We start from the raw sequence: 12,148 nt of genomic DNA on the forward strand, positions 1-12,148 counted from the left end.
AATGATCCTGGACTCGGTCCAGGCGAAGGTCTTCCTTCCGGACGACAAACTCAGGACTCTTCAGGAAGAAGTCAGGTCCCTCAGGGACGCTCCGTGCTCGTCCCTCCGGACGTGCATGCGGTGTCTGGGATTGATGGTCTCGGCTTTCGAGGCGATTCCTTTCGCCCAGTTTCACACGCGGGGTCTCCAAGCGGAGATCCTGTCCAGCTGGGACGGGCGGCCGCAATCTCTGGATCTCCAGATTTCGTTGAGTCATCGCACCAGAAGGGATCTTCTGTGGTGGCTCCAGTCCCCGTCGGTGTCGGGGGGCAAGTCTTTTCGTCCTCTTTCATGGACGGTGATCACCACGGATGCCAGCCTGTAGGGCTGGGGTGGTGTTCTGGGCGTTCTGTCCGCCCAGGGTACTTGGTCGGAGGAGGAATCCTCCCTTCCGATCAACATTCTGGAATTGCGAGCGATAAATCTCTGCCTTCGATGTTGGACGGACAGGCTGCAGGGCTGTCCGGTTCGGGTGCAGACGGACAATGCCACGGCGGTGGCTTACATCAATCACCAAGGGGGCACCAGGAGTGCCCGAGCGGCTCGGGAAGTGGCCGAAATTCTGTCTTGGGCCGAGACACACGTCCCGGCAATATCGACGGTTCACATTCCGGGGGTGGAGAACTGGCAGGCGGATTATATGAGCCGCCAGACCCTGGACCAGGGGGAATGGTTGTAATGTTCTGGTACCTCTGGTACCCTTATTCCACTTTCCACTTCAGTGTATGCGTCCCACCATTCTCTTCTGGTAGGTGTGCATACACCTTTAAGACCGATGCTGTCATCACTGAGCGCCGCAGAGAGGCTATTTCAACCGCCGGCGTTCTCACTCACATGTTCGTTCAACCTGCCTTGAAGCTCATATGCTTACAAGCGTACCTCGCTGTCAGAACCTCGCTGCTGATCCCTGTATCCCGCTACCGGATCACTCGCTCATACCGAACCTCTCTACTACTGCTTGCTATTAGTGATAAGTACCCCGCAGGGGAATCCTCCATAACCTTCCTACTAAGCTTACACTATCTAGCTCTGCATATTAAGGACTGTAACTATCATCTGCACTGTTGTTTTAGATTGCTAGCTCTTGAGCCTACTAACATCTATCCTTGCACTGGGTTAGTCTCTCCTGTATGTCATCTGCTGTCCTACCACCTACTACCATACATGATTGCTAACCTATCTGCATCCTACCTGTTACCATCTGTACTCTCATGAACATTTCTCTTAAGTGCTGTTCACCTATTTGTCACTGTTCATACCTGTCTCTTCAACTCATCACCACTATACTGCTATATACATCTATCACTCCAGGAACATCTTATTGAGTGTGTATATTTGTATGCCGAATCAGACAGACCACAGTGATGAGTCTTGGGAGTTGGAATTGGTATTTCAACGTATCTCTACATGACTACTGAGTGGAGTTTTTCTGCAGCTGCAAATCCATCTTGTTTCAGAAAACGCAGGAGCGTTACAGATTGAGCGAACCAAAAATGGATTCAGCAGATTTACCCACTCAAGTGACACAATTAAAACAACAAGTGACTGCGTTAATACACGCTCTTACTGAATTAAAAGAAGACAATCAGGCTCTGAAGAAGCAGGTAACCCGTCTATCACAACTTGCCGCTGCTCAGCCCCCTGAACCCAAAATAAATCCTCCTCCAGTGTTTACAGGTGATCGCAAAAAATTTTGGAAATTCAAAAACGCCTGTCAGTTACTTTTCTTGCTAAGACCTCGTACCTACCTTACTGATCATATCAAAGTCTGTACTATTATTTCATACCTAACGGGTGATCCACGGGCCTGGGCAGACTCTCTTTTTGAGAAAAATGATCAGTTTCTCAACTCTTATGCTTTATTCCTAGCGGAACTCGCTAGTCTATATGATGACCCCAATAGGCAGAGTACTGCCGATATTCAATTTAGGTCCTTGAAACAAGGTAGGAGACCTGTAGAAGACTTTGTAGCAGAGTTCAAAAGATGGACCCTTGATTCAGGGTGGAATGATACATCTCTGAGAACTCAATTTAGACTCGGCCTATCAGAAGCCGTTAAAGACGAGCTCGCCCGAGCGGATTTACCGGACACCCTGGATGCTTTGATACAACTCAGTATCAACATAGACAGGAGGCTGCGAGAAAGAAAGGCTTAAAAAATGGGAATGCCATTGTCCAGTCCTTCTCGGATTTCGGCCTTTGACCCTACTCCTATGGAGGTAGGAACCATACACCCACCTTTATCAACTGCTGAAAGAGCCAGGAGACGATCCAGTAATCTTTGCTTGTACTGCGCATCCCCGGATCACATGATAAGCGTCTGTCCCCTTGTCCGCAAATTAGAGGGCGAGTGTTCACATGTCCTCCTAGGGGGATTGACAACTTCATTTACTAACCCTTATCTTTTTGTTCGTTTGACATTGCAGTGGGACCAGACTAGGATTACCACTAAGGCCATGATCGACACAGGATCTTGCGGAAATTATATCGATATACGTTTTGCTACTTTAAATAAAGTACCTATTATTTCAAAACCTAAGCCTGTCTCTGTGAGTCTTATTAACGGTATTCCGTTATCTTCTGACCCAATCACTAATCAGACACAAGCACTCCTAGTCACCACTAACGAGTCTCATACGGAGACCACTACCTTCGACCTATTGTCTTCGCCCCACTTTCCCATTGTTTTGGGACTTCCCTGGTTACACACACATCAACCAACCATAGATTGGAAGAAACGGACCCTAACCTTCCTCTCTTACTATTGCGAGAGTACGTGTAACCTCCCGTCTTATGGAAAGATCCTGTCTGTGGTGTCAGATGAGATTGCACCACTATGCTATCAGGATCTGTCCGAAGTTTTTCTTGAGAAAAATGCTCAAATACTGCCTCCCCATAGGGATTATGATTGCACTATTGATCTACTCCCTAATTCTAAATTGCCTTTTGGTCATGTTTATCCTCTTTCGCAGGATGAACTTTCCCATCTCAAGGAATACTTGGATGAGAATTTGACAAAAGGTTTTATTAGACCTTCCACTTCTTCCACAGCTGCAGGACTTTTTTTTGTCCGCAATAAAGACTCAAGTCTCAGGCCTATTATCGACTATAGGCAATTGAACGCCATTACAGTAAAAGATCGTAATCCTTTGCCGCTTATCCCTGAACTCATTGAACAAGTGCGTGGAGCTACCTACTTTTCAAAATTGGACCTGAAAGGGGCATACAATCTAATCCGAATCCGTGATGGAGATGAGTGGAAGACAGCATTCAGAACCAGATACGGATTGTTCGAATATCTTGTAATGCCATTTGGGCTATGTAACGCTCCCGCAGCCTTCCAACGATTCATAAACTATATCCTTAGAGACTAAAGCCCCGTACACACGTACCGATCGTCGGCATACAAATGTTCGTCTTTTCTCCCCGGGATGTCGGTGTCTGTTGAAAAGTGCAAAGACAGCACAAGGACAGCACAAGAATTTTGTCTGCAGACTTCAGCTGACTGCAGAAGTGATGTCATGTAATGGTTAACTTTCCCTGTGTTTTTAATTTTCTGAGCATGCCCAGTCTTGCAAATCTGCGGTCTGTCGGCCGAATTCTGTACGGACAGGCGAACAATCGTCCGTTCTGGTGTCCGCAGACAAAAATTTTCATGTTTGCACGAAAGACTTTTGTCCGCGGATTGTGCGCAGACATCTGTCGGAGGCACCATACTAACACGCGTACAATCGGCAGATCTTTCGTCCGCCGACGTTTGTATGCCGACGATCGGTACGTGTGTACGGGCCTTTACTTGATGTCTGTGTTGTGGTATATCTGGACGATATACTTTTTTATTCACGATCCTTGTCTGAACATATAAAACATGTAAGACTTTTGTTATCCAGATTACTCACACACAATCTATACGTGAAACTAAAAAAATGCTTATTTCATAAAGAAGAAGTATTATTCCTAGGATACATCATATCCAAAACAGGAATCAAGATGGATATAAGTAAGATATCCTGTATTCAGGATTGGCCTATACCAACCACCCGCAAAGCACTACAGCGATTCCTTGGATTTTCAAACTTCTATAGGAAGTTCATCAAGAACTTCTCTGCTATTGTGAGACCTCTCACACAACTCACAAGTATTAAGAAACCATTTAAATGGTCAGATGAAGCAAATGAAGCTTTTCGCTTGTTAAAAACAAGCTTTACCTCTGCTCCCATACTACGCCATCCAGACGCATCCCTCCAATACATTCTGGAAGTAGATGCGTCAAATATGGCAGTAGGAGCAGTACTCTCCCAACGACCGACGAATACTTCACCACTCCATCCAGTCGCCTTCTTCTCTAAATCTCTAAGCAGCCCAGAGGTGAATTACCCAGTGGGTGAAAAGGAACTGCTTGCTATAAAACTGGCTCTGGAGAATTGGCGACATCTACTTGAAGGCACCCGATTACCAATACTCATATATACAGACCATAAAAATCTTCAATATCTTCAGACTAACAAAACCCTCTCCCACCGGCAGGTACGATGGTCACTATTCTTCCTAAGATTTAACTTCCTAGTGACCTACACACCTGCAGACAAGAATAAAAAAGCGGATGTGCTATCACGATTAACTGAAGATAATTGCTCCGAAATCCCTTCCGTTCCTATAATACCCTACAAGCGTATTATTGGGGTTGTCCGTTCCTTGAAGGAAGAGATTCTGCACAGTATAGGTTTGGATTCACCTCCACCACAACTAACTGCTGATGCAGAAGGCTTCCTCTACTACAACGACAAACTCTACATACCCCCTACTATGCGCACCAAGATCTTGGAATTGTCACATGATGTGCCTATGGCAGGACATATGGGTATGACAAAGACCCTTAATTTGCTTACCAGGCAGTTTTGGTGGCCTGATATGAAGACATCTATACAAAAATGTGTCTCTTCATGCAACGTCTGTGCCAGGTCCAAAATTGACACTACAAAACCATCCGGTCTACTATGCAGTCTACCAATACCCCAGACTCCATGGGAAGTTGTGTCCTTGGACTTTATAGTAGAACTACCACCTTCCAAAGGATTTAATACCATTTTAGTGTCAGTGGACCATCTGACAAAGATGGCACATTTCGTTGCTATTCGCAGACTACCTTCGTCCAAACAAACAGCGGAACTACTGATGAAACATGTCTTTAAGTTACATGGTATTCCAAAAACTCTTTTGTCTGACCGTGGATCACAATTCATCTCCAAGTTTTGGCAAGAACTATGCCACATACTACGAATTGAGCGAAAGCTCACTTCTCCCTACCATCCTCAGACCAACGGACAGACTGAAAGAGTCAACCAGTGCATCGAGCAATATTTAAGTTGCCATACATCATACCTACAGGATGATTGGGTGGATCTCCTCCCTCTGGCAGAATTTGCCTACAACACAACCCACAGTACGACCAAACAGAGTCCGTTCTATTTGAACTATGGGTTTCATCCCACTATTCTTCCACCACGCATCCTTCCATCAAGTAACCCAGTAGCCTCAGACTATCTTACCCAAATAAAAGACTCTCTGGGTTTACTTAATACTACCATCTCACACGCTCATAGTCAACAAAAAAAGTACTATGACCTTCGTAGAAGACCTTCTCCTCAGTATGCTATTGGGGACCTCGTTTGGCTATCAACAAAAAACTTAAGATTAAAGATCCCTAGCAAAAAGCTTGGGCCTCTATTCTTGGGACCCTTCCCAATCAGGAAACTTATTGGAAAAGCTGCAGTACAGCTCACCTTACCAACAGACCACAAGATACATCCCATCTTCCATGTGTCGCTACTGAAGCCCCACGTTCCAGACCAAGGAATAAGGCCTACCATCCCACCTCCACCTCCTGTACAAGTTGAAGGCGGAGAAGAATATGAGATAAAGGAGATTCTGGATTCTCGTATCCACAGAAGAAGACTCCAATATCTAGTACGATGGAAGAACTATGGGCCCCAAGACGACACCTGGCTGGATACCTCTGATATACATGCCCCTAGGCTGATTCGCAATTTTCACGCGAAATACCCGGAAAAACCAGTTCTAGAGGCCTTCCGGAGCCGGCCTTAAGGGGGGGGGGGTACTGTAATGTTCTGGTACCTCTGGTACCCTTATTCCACTTTCCACTTCAGTGTATGCATCCCACCATTCTCTTCTGGTAGGTGCGCATACACCTTTAAGACCGATGCTGTCATCACTGAGCGCCGCAGAGCGGCTATTTCAACCGCCGGCGTTCTCACTCACATGTTCGTTCAACCTGCCTTGAAGCTCATATGCTTACAAGCATACCTCGCTGTCGGAACCTCGCTGCTGATCCCTGTATCCCGCTACCGGATCACTCGTTCATACCGAACCTCTCTACTACTGCTTGCTATTAGTGATAAGTACCCCGCAGGGGAATCCTCCATAACCTTCCTACTAAGCTTACACTATCTAGCTCTGCATATTAAGGACTGTAACTATCATCTGCACTGTTGTTTTAGATTGCTAGCTCTTGAGCCTACTAACATCTATCCTTGCACTGGGTTAGTCTCTCCTGTATGTCATCTGCTGTCCTACCACCTACTACCATACAGGATTGCTAACCTATCTGCATCCTACCTGTTACCATCTGTACTCTCATGAACATTTCTCTCAAGTGCTGTTCACCTATTTGTCACTGTTCATACCTGTCTCTTCAACTCATCACCACTATACTGCTATATACATCTATCACTCCAGGAACATCTTATTGAGTGTGTATATTTGTATGCTGAATCAGACAGACCACAGTGATGAGTCTTGGGAGTTGGAATTGGTATTTCAACGTATCTCTACATGACTACTGAGTGGAGTTTTTCTGCAGCTGCAAATCCATCTTGTTTCAGAAAACGCAGGAGCGTTACAATGGTCCCTCCACCCGGATGTCTTCCAGATGTTGTGCGCGAAGTGGGGTCTTCCGGAGGTGGACCTGTTCGCGTCTCGTCTGAACAACAAGGTGAAACGGTTCGTGGCAAGGACGCGCGATCCTCGGGCAGACGCATTGGTAGCTCCGTGGCATCAGTACCGACTGATGTATGCGTTCCCACCGATTCAATTGCTGTCCAGGTTCCTTCGCAGGTTGAACTCGGAACCAAACGCGGTGATTCGCCTCGCCGGTCCTGGTACGCAGATCTCGTGAATCTGGCGGTCGACGCCACGAGAAGAAGATCTCCTGTCTCAAGGGCCGATATTCCATCCTGCTTTACAGTCGCTGGCTTTAATGGCCTGGCTGTTGAAACCGAGGTCCTGATGAACAGGGGTCTCTCCCCTGAGGTCATTCACACTTTGATCAACGCGAGGAAGTCTTCCTCGGGGAAGGTCTATTACCGTACTTGGAAGGCCTATTTTGCCTGGTGCGAGTCCAGGGGGTTTTCACCTCACACATACTCGGTGTCTAGGGTGTTGTCCTTCCTTCAAACGGGTGTTGACCAGCGTTTGGCGCTGGCTACGATCAAGGGTCAGGTGTCTGCACTGGCCGTTCTTTTTCAACGTCCTGTGGCATCTAACTCCTTGGTTAGCACTTTTGTTCAAGGGGTGCGACATCTGGTCCCTCCGAGGAGGGAACCTCTGCCCCCTTGGGACTTGAACCTTGTTCTGTCCGTGTTACAACATGCTCCTTTTGAACAGATCAGGAAGATCTCGTTGTCTATGTTGTCCAAGAAGGTCGCCTTTTTGGTGGCGATCACTTCGGCTCGCAGAGTGTCGGAGCTGGCAGCTTTGTCCTGCAAGTCTCCGTATCTGATCATTCACTTGGACAAGGTGGTCTTGCGACCTAACCCTTATTTTCTTCCGAAGAGGGTTTCGGAATTTCACCTCAATGAGGACATTGTCTTGCCTTCGCTCTGCGCGAAGCCTAAACATCCGAAGGAGGTGGAGTTGCACTCCGTGGATGTTGTTCGGGCGATTAGGGTTTACCTGAAATCGACTGAATCCTTTCGCAAGTCGGATTCCTTGTTTGTCCTTCCGGAGGGTCCTCGGAAGGGCATGGCGGCGTCGGCTTCTACCATCGCCAAATGGATCAGACAGACCATTGAACAGGCCTATGCTTTGAAAGGGAAAGTTACCCCTGTGCCTGTGAAGGCGTACTCTACCAGATCTCTGAGTACGTCTTGGGCCTGTCGTCATGGGGCTTCTGTGGCCCAGGTGTGTAAGGCGGCGACTTGGTCGACCGTGCACACCTTCATAAAATTCTACAGAGTGGATGTTCAGGCATCGGCAGATGCTTCCTTTGGCCGCAAGGTTCTTAGTGCGGCGGTTCCTTAGAGCCCCTTGTTTTGGGCTCCTTGGCTGTTTGGGATATGTTTTCTTTTTGTCCCTATGATTATTTGTTTTTTTCCTGGGTTATTGCTCCTGTTGAGCAAGTTTTTTCTCATGTTGCCCAGCTGGTTTCCTTCCTTTGGTAAGGTTCCTTTCTTTGATGTGGAGACTGCGTTGCCTTAGGCGCCGCTGCGTTTCCCACCCCTCATGTTTGCACTGCTTTGGGACGTCCCCATTGTGACGAATATGAAGATGGCGGCGACTGTTGGAGGACGTAAGAGAAAACTGAATTTTTGTAAAATCTTACCTGTAAAATTCCTTTCTCTGAGTCCTCCGACAGTCGCCGCCCCCGCCCCTCTTTGGGGTTTGGTTGTATACTCTACTGCTATTCCACTGAAACTGAGGTATGGATGCAGGAAGTAGGAGGGTATTGACTGAGGGGACCACCCCCTGGGGGTGGGATATGTTAAAAGCTTTAATATTAACATATTCTATTGCCTAGCTACTCCTACGGAGCAAAGTCTAATACCCCATTGTGACGAATATGAAGATGGCGGCGACTGTCGGAGGACTCAGAGAAAGGAATTTTACAGGTAAGATTTTACAAAAATTCAGTTTTTTGAGGATTAATTTTATTATTGAACAACAACCATGTTCTCAATGAACCCAAAAAACTCATTAATATCAAAGCTGACTATTTTTGGAAGTAGTTTTTAGTTTGTTTTTAGTTTTAGCTATTTTAGGGGGATATCTGTGTGTGCAGGTGACTATTACTGTGCATAATTATTAGGCAACTTAACAAAAATCAAATATACAGTATACCCATTTCAATTATTTATTTTTACCAGTGAAACCAATATAACATCTCAACATTCACAAATATACATTTCTGATATTCAAAAACAAAACAAAAACAAATCAGTGACCAATATAGCCACCTTTCTTTGCAAGGGCACTCAAAAGCCTGCCATCCATGGATTCTGTCAGTGTTTTGATCTGTTCACCATCAACATTGCGTGCAGCAGCAACCACAGCCTCCCAAACACTGTTCAGAGAGGTGTACTGTTTTCCCTCCTTGTAAATCTCACATTTGATGATGGACCACAGGTTCTCAATGGGGTTCAGATCAGGTGAACAAGGAGGCCATGTCATTAGCTTTTCTTTTTTTATACCCTTTCTTGCCAGCCACGCTGTGGAGTACTTGGACGCATGTGATGGAGCATTGTCCTGCATGAAAATCATGTTTTTCTTGAAGGATGCAGACTTCTTCCTGTACCACTGCTTGAAGAAGGTGTCTTCCAGAAACTGGCAGTAGGACTGGGAGTTGAGCTTGACTCCATCCTCAACCCGAAAAGGCCCCACAAGCTCATCTTTGATGATACCAGCCCAAACCAGTACTCCACCTCCACCTTGCTGGCGTCTGAGTCGGACTGGAGCTCTCTGCCCTTTACCAATCCAACCACGGGCCCATCCATCTGGCCCATCAAGACTCACTCTCATTTCATCAGTCCATAAAACCATTGAAAAATCAGTCTTGAGATATTTCTTGGCCCAGTCTTGACGTTTCAGCTTGTGTGTCTTGTTCAGTGGTGGTCGTCTTTCAGCCTTTCTTACCTTGGCCATGTCTCTGAGTATTGCACACCTTGTGCTTTTGGGCACTCCAGTGATGTTGCAGCTCTGAAATATGGCCAAACTGGTGGCAAGTGGCATCTTGGCAGCTGCACGCTTGACTTTTTTGCGCCTTGGTTTTTCCACACGCTTCTTGCGACCCTGTTGACTATTTTGAATGAAATGCTTGATTGTTCGATGATCACGCTTCAGAAGCTTTGCAATTTTAAGAGTGCTGCATCCCTCTGCAAGATATCTCACTATTTTTGACTTTTCTGAGCCTGTCAAGTCCTTCTTTTGACCCATTTTGCCCAAGGAAAGGAAGTTGCCTAATAATTATGCATACCTGATATAGGGTGTTGATGTCATTAGACCACACCCCTTCTCATTACAGAGATGTACGTCACCTAATATGCTTAATTGGTAGTAGGCTTTCGAGCCTATACAGCTTGGAGTAAGACCACATGCAACATGCAAGATGATGTGGTCAAAATACTAATTTGCCTAATAATTCTGCACTCCCTGTAAAGTGAACCTGTTAAAATGATGGCAAATGGAAAAAAAGGCATATGAAGAAAAAAAAATCATAAACAGAAGTTACCAGGTACAAGCAGATCACAGACCTCCATCAGTTACTCTACCTAGTAGGCAACTACAAAGCTTAAAGTATCACTAACCCCACATCATAACAAACTAGCAATAAATGCTGTAATACAAGCTGCTCATATTCACTCATTCACTATGAGATGCCTTTTCTGTATTTTGCAAAAAAAAAAAAAAAAAAACCTGGTGATCTAGTTGCTTTGGTCCTTTTCTCCAATTCAGCTAGTGATTTTGCAGAGCAGTGTTGGCAGCTCTGTACATGCCCAGTTTTCAGTGAGTTTCTATGCTGAGCATTTCTTCCCTATCACATCTGAGCAGCCCATGTGACTATAGAGTCATACATGTGGGCTTATACACAGTTGTAAATGACAGTCCACTCCCTCCCTCCTCCTTCATGCCCACTAACTAGCTAAGCACCATGGGGGCGGGATATTACATGTAGATTGATTGAGGCTTTACCTCCTTGTTATTCCAAGACACAGACTGAAGTGGTGTGACAGCCTGTGACTGGCAGAAATCCACTCACACCATGTTATTGCCAAAAATAAGATTTCATTTCAAATATATATATATTTTTTATGATAATTTAAAGCAGTTTTTTTATTATTTATTATTATTCCAAATGCTGCTTTTGTTTTTGTTTTTTTTGGTGACCAAAGGCATGTGACCAGCAGCAGAGGACTAGAAGCCCCCTCTGCGTATGTTTCCCTACAGACAGGCTGGGAAAGATCTGGGTCATGTGACAGCTGTATATCGATTAGAAAAAGGGTACTTGGATGTTTTTTTAATTAAAATAATTACAGTGCCATTGTCCATGTACAGAAATAGAAGAGACAATGTAAATTAAACATGCGTTTAGTATCACTTTAACAAATATGTAAGGATCCCACAGAAGGATTAAAGCTGAACTCAAGGCAAACTGCTAAGTACACAGATTAAATACATACAGAGGGGTTGTGTCAGCTGCCAAATTATTTGTATTTCTGTTCATCCATTCTTAAGATTAACATGGCAGAGAAAGAGACCTGTTTTTTCTCTCCTGCAGTTCAGCAACCTTTACAGGTCTTGTCCCTCCCCCAGCCATGACTGGACAGTGAAATGAGAAGCAGCACAGTGATGAGCTCATCTTTCTGTCACGCTACTCTCTCATCCTAACAGCATATCCCTTGTTAGCACATGGGCATTGCAGAACAGCTGATACCAGGTTAAATCCAGAACCTACACTGCATGCATTTAGAAATATACATTTAAGGATGTATTAATGATAACAGATCTGCATTTTGGTTTTGTATCTGCCTGGAGTCCAACTTTAAGAATGTAAAACAGCTCTTGCACAAAGAATTAAATATTAATTTAAAGATGATATCCAACCAAATGTTGGTTTGAATGGAACATGTAGAACAGGGGGTCTTTAAACATTCTAAACAAAGGGCCAATTTACTGTCCTTAAGACTTTTGGGGGCCAGACTATAGCCATTGGCAGTAGAAAAGGTCCCGATGTCAGTGGAAAAAACCAATGCCCCGTCTTTGGCATCAGTAGCAAGAATTGTGCCCTATCATTGGTGTCATTAGATGGGACTTTGCC

At 45.3% G+C, this 12,148-nt stretch overlaps 1 protein-coding gene across 1 annotated transcript in view; it reads right to left on the minus strand.

Moving 5' to 3' along the window:
- LOC309554430 (poly(U)-specific endoribonuclease-A-like) overlaps nucleotides 1–12,148 on the minus strand; it is a 42,554-nt gene that overhangs the window by 16,713 nt on the left and 13,693 nt on the right. The gene's annotated exons all lie outside the window — the stretch shown is intronic.

The sequence above is a fragment of the Pelophylax lessonae genome (genome assembly GCF_965119305.1).
Source record: "Pelophylax lessonae genome assembly, chromosome: 4".
Taxonomy (NCBI): domain Eukaryota; kingdom Metazoa; phylum Chordata; class Amphibia; order Anura; family Ranidae; genus Pelophylax; species Pelophylax lessonae.